At 36.4% G+C, this 5,000-nt stretch overlaps 2 long non-coding RNA genes across 2 annotated transcripts in view; both read right to left on the bottom strand.

Annotated features, from left to right (window-relative positions):
• Positions 1-5,000, bottom strand: part of LOC138049984 (uncharacterized) — a 326,256-nt gene that overhangs the window by 55,518 nt on the left and 265,738 nt on the right. The gene's annotated exons all lie outside the window — the stretch shown is intronic.
• LOC138048887 (uncharacterized) overlaps positions 4,127-5,000 on the bottom strand; it is a 2,469-nt gene continuing 1,595 nt past the window's right edge. Inside the window, exons 2-3 of the long non-coding RNA XR_011132238.1 lie at positions 4,408-4,496; positions 4,127-4,250 (exon numbers count right to left, since the gene is read on the bottom strand). This is a non-coding gene — a long non-coding RNA (uncharacterized lncRNA). The remainder of the gene's footprint in view (positions 4,251-4,407; positions 4,497-5,000) is intronic.

Raw genomic sequence — 5,000 nt, forward strand, 5'->3', positions numbered from 1 at the left:
CTTAAGATTTGTAATACCTGGCAAGCGTTTAATGAGGACATCGCGTCACTAACATTCATCCTAAAGAAAAACCTGTATCCATCCAGGCTAATAGAAAGAATAATTAAACATAGTGTCACTCAGCATGTAATAGGCAACTCTGTAAGATCAACTAATGAACAAGTGCCCAATATTTTTTATTTCAAATTACCCTACATAGGTTATTTTTCTAGCATCGCCCAAAAGCGCATTCGTCGACTTTCACATTTCTATTGTAATAATGCAAATATCGTGTTAGCGTTTTCCTCTTTCAAAATAGGTAGTCTCTTTAGTGTGAAAGACCCTGTCCCCAATGGACTCCGATCATGTGTTGTTTATAAATTTTCGTGTGCAGGCTGTGCAGCTTGCTATGTCGGTGAAACCACCCGACATTTCAACACACGTGTAAGGGAACATTTGGAAACGGACAGGGCCTCACACATTTTCAAGCATCTGGAGGGCTCCTTAGCGTGTCGCTCTGCATGCTCCCGTGACAATTTTGTCATCATTGATCAGGCATCTTCGCGGTTTGCTCTCAAAATCAAAGAGCCGTTGCACATATTTTGGAACAAACCAACACTTAACGCACAGGTCAAACACGTTAATTTGAAACTTTCTGTTTAATTTTGAATTACTATTGTCGTAGGTTTAATTACTGTCATTATTATTATTGTAATTTCTCTAGTATTTATATTTCACTGTAATTTATTGTTCATTTCACACTGAAGATGGCAGAGGTAACTGCCGAAACATGTCTGTAAAACTTAGGTGTGTCGTGTTTTTCTTAAAATGATTATCAGTTTATTCCTATGTTAAGTTTTTTGCTAACATGTGCGTGTCATTTATATCATCATAATATTAGTCCCTACTTATTTACTTATAAGTACTATGCTAATGCGCCCAGGCCATTTAACGTAATGATAAATTTCTGTAACGACGTAGTTGTTTAGAACTAAGCTGCTTGCTAATTCGCGCACACTGTCATGACATCATTACTCTCTACTTATTCACTTGCACGTTATTTTCTAACGCGTTCATCCTGTTATGTCACATGATATTATTACCATTTACTTTTGAGTTGTAGCAAAGTGTGAAAAAACACCTACGCTCCATCACATCATATGATATAGGACACTGTACCATGATCATCTAATTATTCTTTCATATGATATCATCCTCTTCAGTACAGTAAGTCATACGCTCTTCATCATATCTTATATTATTATTAGCTCTAGTTAATTGCTTACATACGAGTTACTTGCTAAGCGATGAGCGTTTGCCATCAGGTCGCATAATATTTTACACCTGCTTTCTAAATTACTGAAAACCCATATATGCTGATGCGCATATTCCATTAAATACCAATCATATCGTAGTAATGTTTTACACTACACCCTCTAATTATTTATTTGCATCCAATGCGCGTATCATGTATGATATCATTATGCTCTTCTTATTTATCAGAAATATGCAGCACGCGCAGCACTCTTCTTATCCATATGTAACTTATCGACTGATGTGCGCTCGCTGTAAGGTCATATGATATTATGCCCCTCTCACTTAATGACAATATTATTTCCATTTACTGTCTAGAAATTGCACAAAATCAGTGTGCGCACACACCATTTAATGCTAATAAGATATTTATAAACATCTATTTGTTCTCTAGTAAGTTGTTCAAAGATGCGCACGCTCAAGTATATCCTAATGATATTTTTACAATGAACCCTAAACTCGCAAGTTACTTACCAACCCGCGCACAACATCGTGGTATGTGAAATTATCATCCTTCACTTTAATTTTTTTGTAAGTTGTTAAAAAAGCGCGCACTATCATATCGTAAGATAAAGGCCACAATATAATTAGTTTGTGACCATCCAATCATTCATTCGTACGTTGATTAATAATGCGCGCATTCTATCACGTTATTACCGTCTACTTATTTACTTTCAAGTTGTTTGCTGATGCGGACACTACCATCTCTTGATATTACTGACATCTAGTTAACCACATGCGCGTTTACCATCCTGAATGTTATTATCATCCTCCACTTACTTATCAGTAGTATGCAACACGCACACGCCATTTAAGGTTGCTCTTCCCATAACGCGCACACGCTATCATATTATACGATATTATACCCCTTAATTAAGTCATAAGTTGTTTTTAAGAGCGCACACTCCATTCTATTGAGCATTATTTCTGGTTTATGTATGCGTTGCTTGCTATAGCGTGTTTGCCATCATGTCGTTTAATATATTCCCCGTCTACTTTTTGAATCACTCACAAGCTGTGTGCTGTTGTGCACACACCATAAAATGCTTATAAGATATTATAAACCTCTACTTGTTCATTTGTAAGATGTTTGCTGATTTGCGCATCCAAAATTATATCCTATGACATTTTACACTGAAGCCATTAAATATCTGCTTGCAAATTGTTTACTCTCGCGCGTACACTATCATGTCATGTGATATTATCCCCTTTTCTTTGAAGTTGTCAGTGTTCGTTGTTTGAAAGGCGCGCGTACCATAGTGTCGTGTGATACAATTGACCTTAAATTATTCACAAGCGCATTTGCCATCATGCAGTAGATATTGTTAGCCTCTACCTGTTAAATTACCCACATGTTGCATTCCAACATGCATAAACCGTTTAATACTAATTAGGCATTGGTAATATTATTCACTTGTTCACTGAATTGTAAATTACTTGTGGGACCGCGCATGCTATCATGTCGCATAGTCGTATAACCCCTTGATAAATAACTGTTAACGCAATCGCAGGATAAAACAATCTACTTACTAATAAGGTGCTGTGAATGTGCGCGTATTATCTTATTTTGCAATATTTTTACACCCAATTTATTTCTTACCTATTTAGGTATTTAGTATTCATATTTATTTTTCACTCATTTATCGTACACAACGACCTTTATCCGCTAGTTAGTGCATTTGTTATTTTAACACCTTTTGTAAGGCTTAAATGTTCAAGGCTAGCATCAAAATTTACCCTGAATTTTGTACTTATCCAATGACTGACTTTTTTCACACCATTATATACATACGTATTGGATCAGCCTTTTGACAAGAAATTTCGAACGATATAAGCAGTAGATCCTAGTTAGCTCTTTAACATATAGATTAACTGATATCAATATAAAATGCATTCTAAACTCTAATTTTCTTTCTTTTATACGGTAATGATCAGAAGCTAAAATTGTTTAAAGTTTATCGTAGCAACCACAGCTTTACGGTCTTCATTCAACAAATTAAGAGTCGAGACTGGGTGCCGGTGTTGTCCTCTCAAGGAGCACTGATATCCCTGTGTTTTGTGCAATTTCGGGCTTTCTTGGCTAAATATGAAGTACACAGGTCCAAATCAGACTTGAAATATACCCTATTAATTTGAGAATTTTGCTTCCAGGATTTACATGACGGGACATTATCCAACCATGATATTATTCCTCTCAAATTTCGCAATATTCGTGCTCGAATACGCCCTTTTTTTAAGAACAAGACAAGTGATCAAATCTTTTGAGTATTGTCACATGATCAATACTGACGGAGAGTTACAAAACCACACGAGCGAATTTTGATTGCAAATTTGTAAAAAAAATCATTCAGAGCCAAAAAGAAGGAACATCAGAAGTATCAGAAGCATCGTCGATTATAGTGCTTCCATTCTTGGACAGACAGGTATAGCCAATGCGATTCCCGCTTTCAATTTCTCAGTGATTCTCAAATTTCACAATATTCGTTCTCGAATACGCCCTTTTTTATGAACAAGTATCAAATCTTTTGAGTATTGTCACATGATCAATACTGAGGGAGAATTACAAAACCACGCCAGCGAATTTTGATTGCAAATTTTTAAAAAAATCATTCAGTAACCTAAAAGAAGGAAAAGCCAATCACCAGTTTTAAACGTCTTTTTTAAAGGAAAGCGCTCACAAGTATCAGAAGCATCGTCGATTATAGTGTTTTCATTCTTGGACAGACAGGTATAGCCAATGCGATTCCCGCTTTTAATTTCCCAGTGATTAAAGATGGTCACCTAATTTAAAGTTATAGCTGAAATTGAGTATTTCATACCTGAGAAACCACTGCAGGATTTCCGTTGAACAGGGTGAACCAAGATAACCAACTGTTCATAGAGCTTATTGTGGTAAGCGGCCTCCGCTCTCTCGGCCTTCATAGCCGTTATTAGGAGCTAGGTACCAACTTAGCGGACTAAGAAAAGAGCTTATAGTTAATTTTAATACCAATCAGTGGTTTCCATTTCTTGGTTATGAAACGCTTAGAAAGCTGAGGTATCACTGAGTATAAAACAATGAAGAGAATCATCGTTCACAGCTTGGAGCTTTTGAGAATGACATTATTCACTTACAAGTCCATACTTTTGAGCCTCTCTGAAAGCAGAGGTCCACCTTTTTCAACTCGTCTTTAAAGCTATCTTTTTTCTTCTTTTCCTTTCAACTAAAAGGAAATATAATTTGTAAAGTAACTCTTTTTTTTTTTCATCATGAGGGACCCTGCAGCGAATAAAAACAAAATTAGTTCTCTGCATGCATCTATCTGACTTATTAAACGATTTCAATTCTTCCCATATACATTTCCCACTACCAAAACACCCGGATTGAAAGGCATCTGTGAAGAAAACAACAATTCCATTTGTAACAGATTTTTTCTAGCATTGCGGTGCACCCGCAGTACGAGAGGCAGTCAAAAGTTAGCTTCAGTACCGAAACGACACGATAATAGCCTTTTTCTTCAAAGCTAACAAAAGTAAAGGAAATGTTTAAGTTGCCTTGGCCTCTTCCAACAGTTAAGTTGAGAATTCCGGGTTCAATTTGACGAGAAACTCTTACCCTACATGGCTACACTCCACGAACTATGAGCGAGTTGCCCTACCGGAAGCCGGTGAACCATTTGACGCCAAATTGCAAGCTTGGAGACAAAATTTTTCATATTTTTCACTGA

The sequence above is a fragment of the Montipora capricornis genome, chromosome 5, assembly GCF_036669925.1.
Source record: "Montipora capricornis isolate CH-2021 chromosome 5, ASM3666992v2, whole genome shotgun sequence".
Classification (NCBI taxonomy): domain Eukaryota; kingdom Metazoa; phylum Cnidaria; class Anthozoa; order Scleractinia; family Acroporidae; genus Montipora; species Montipora capricornis.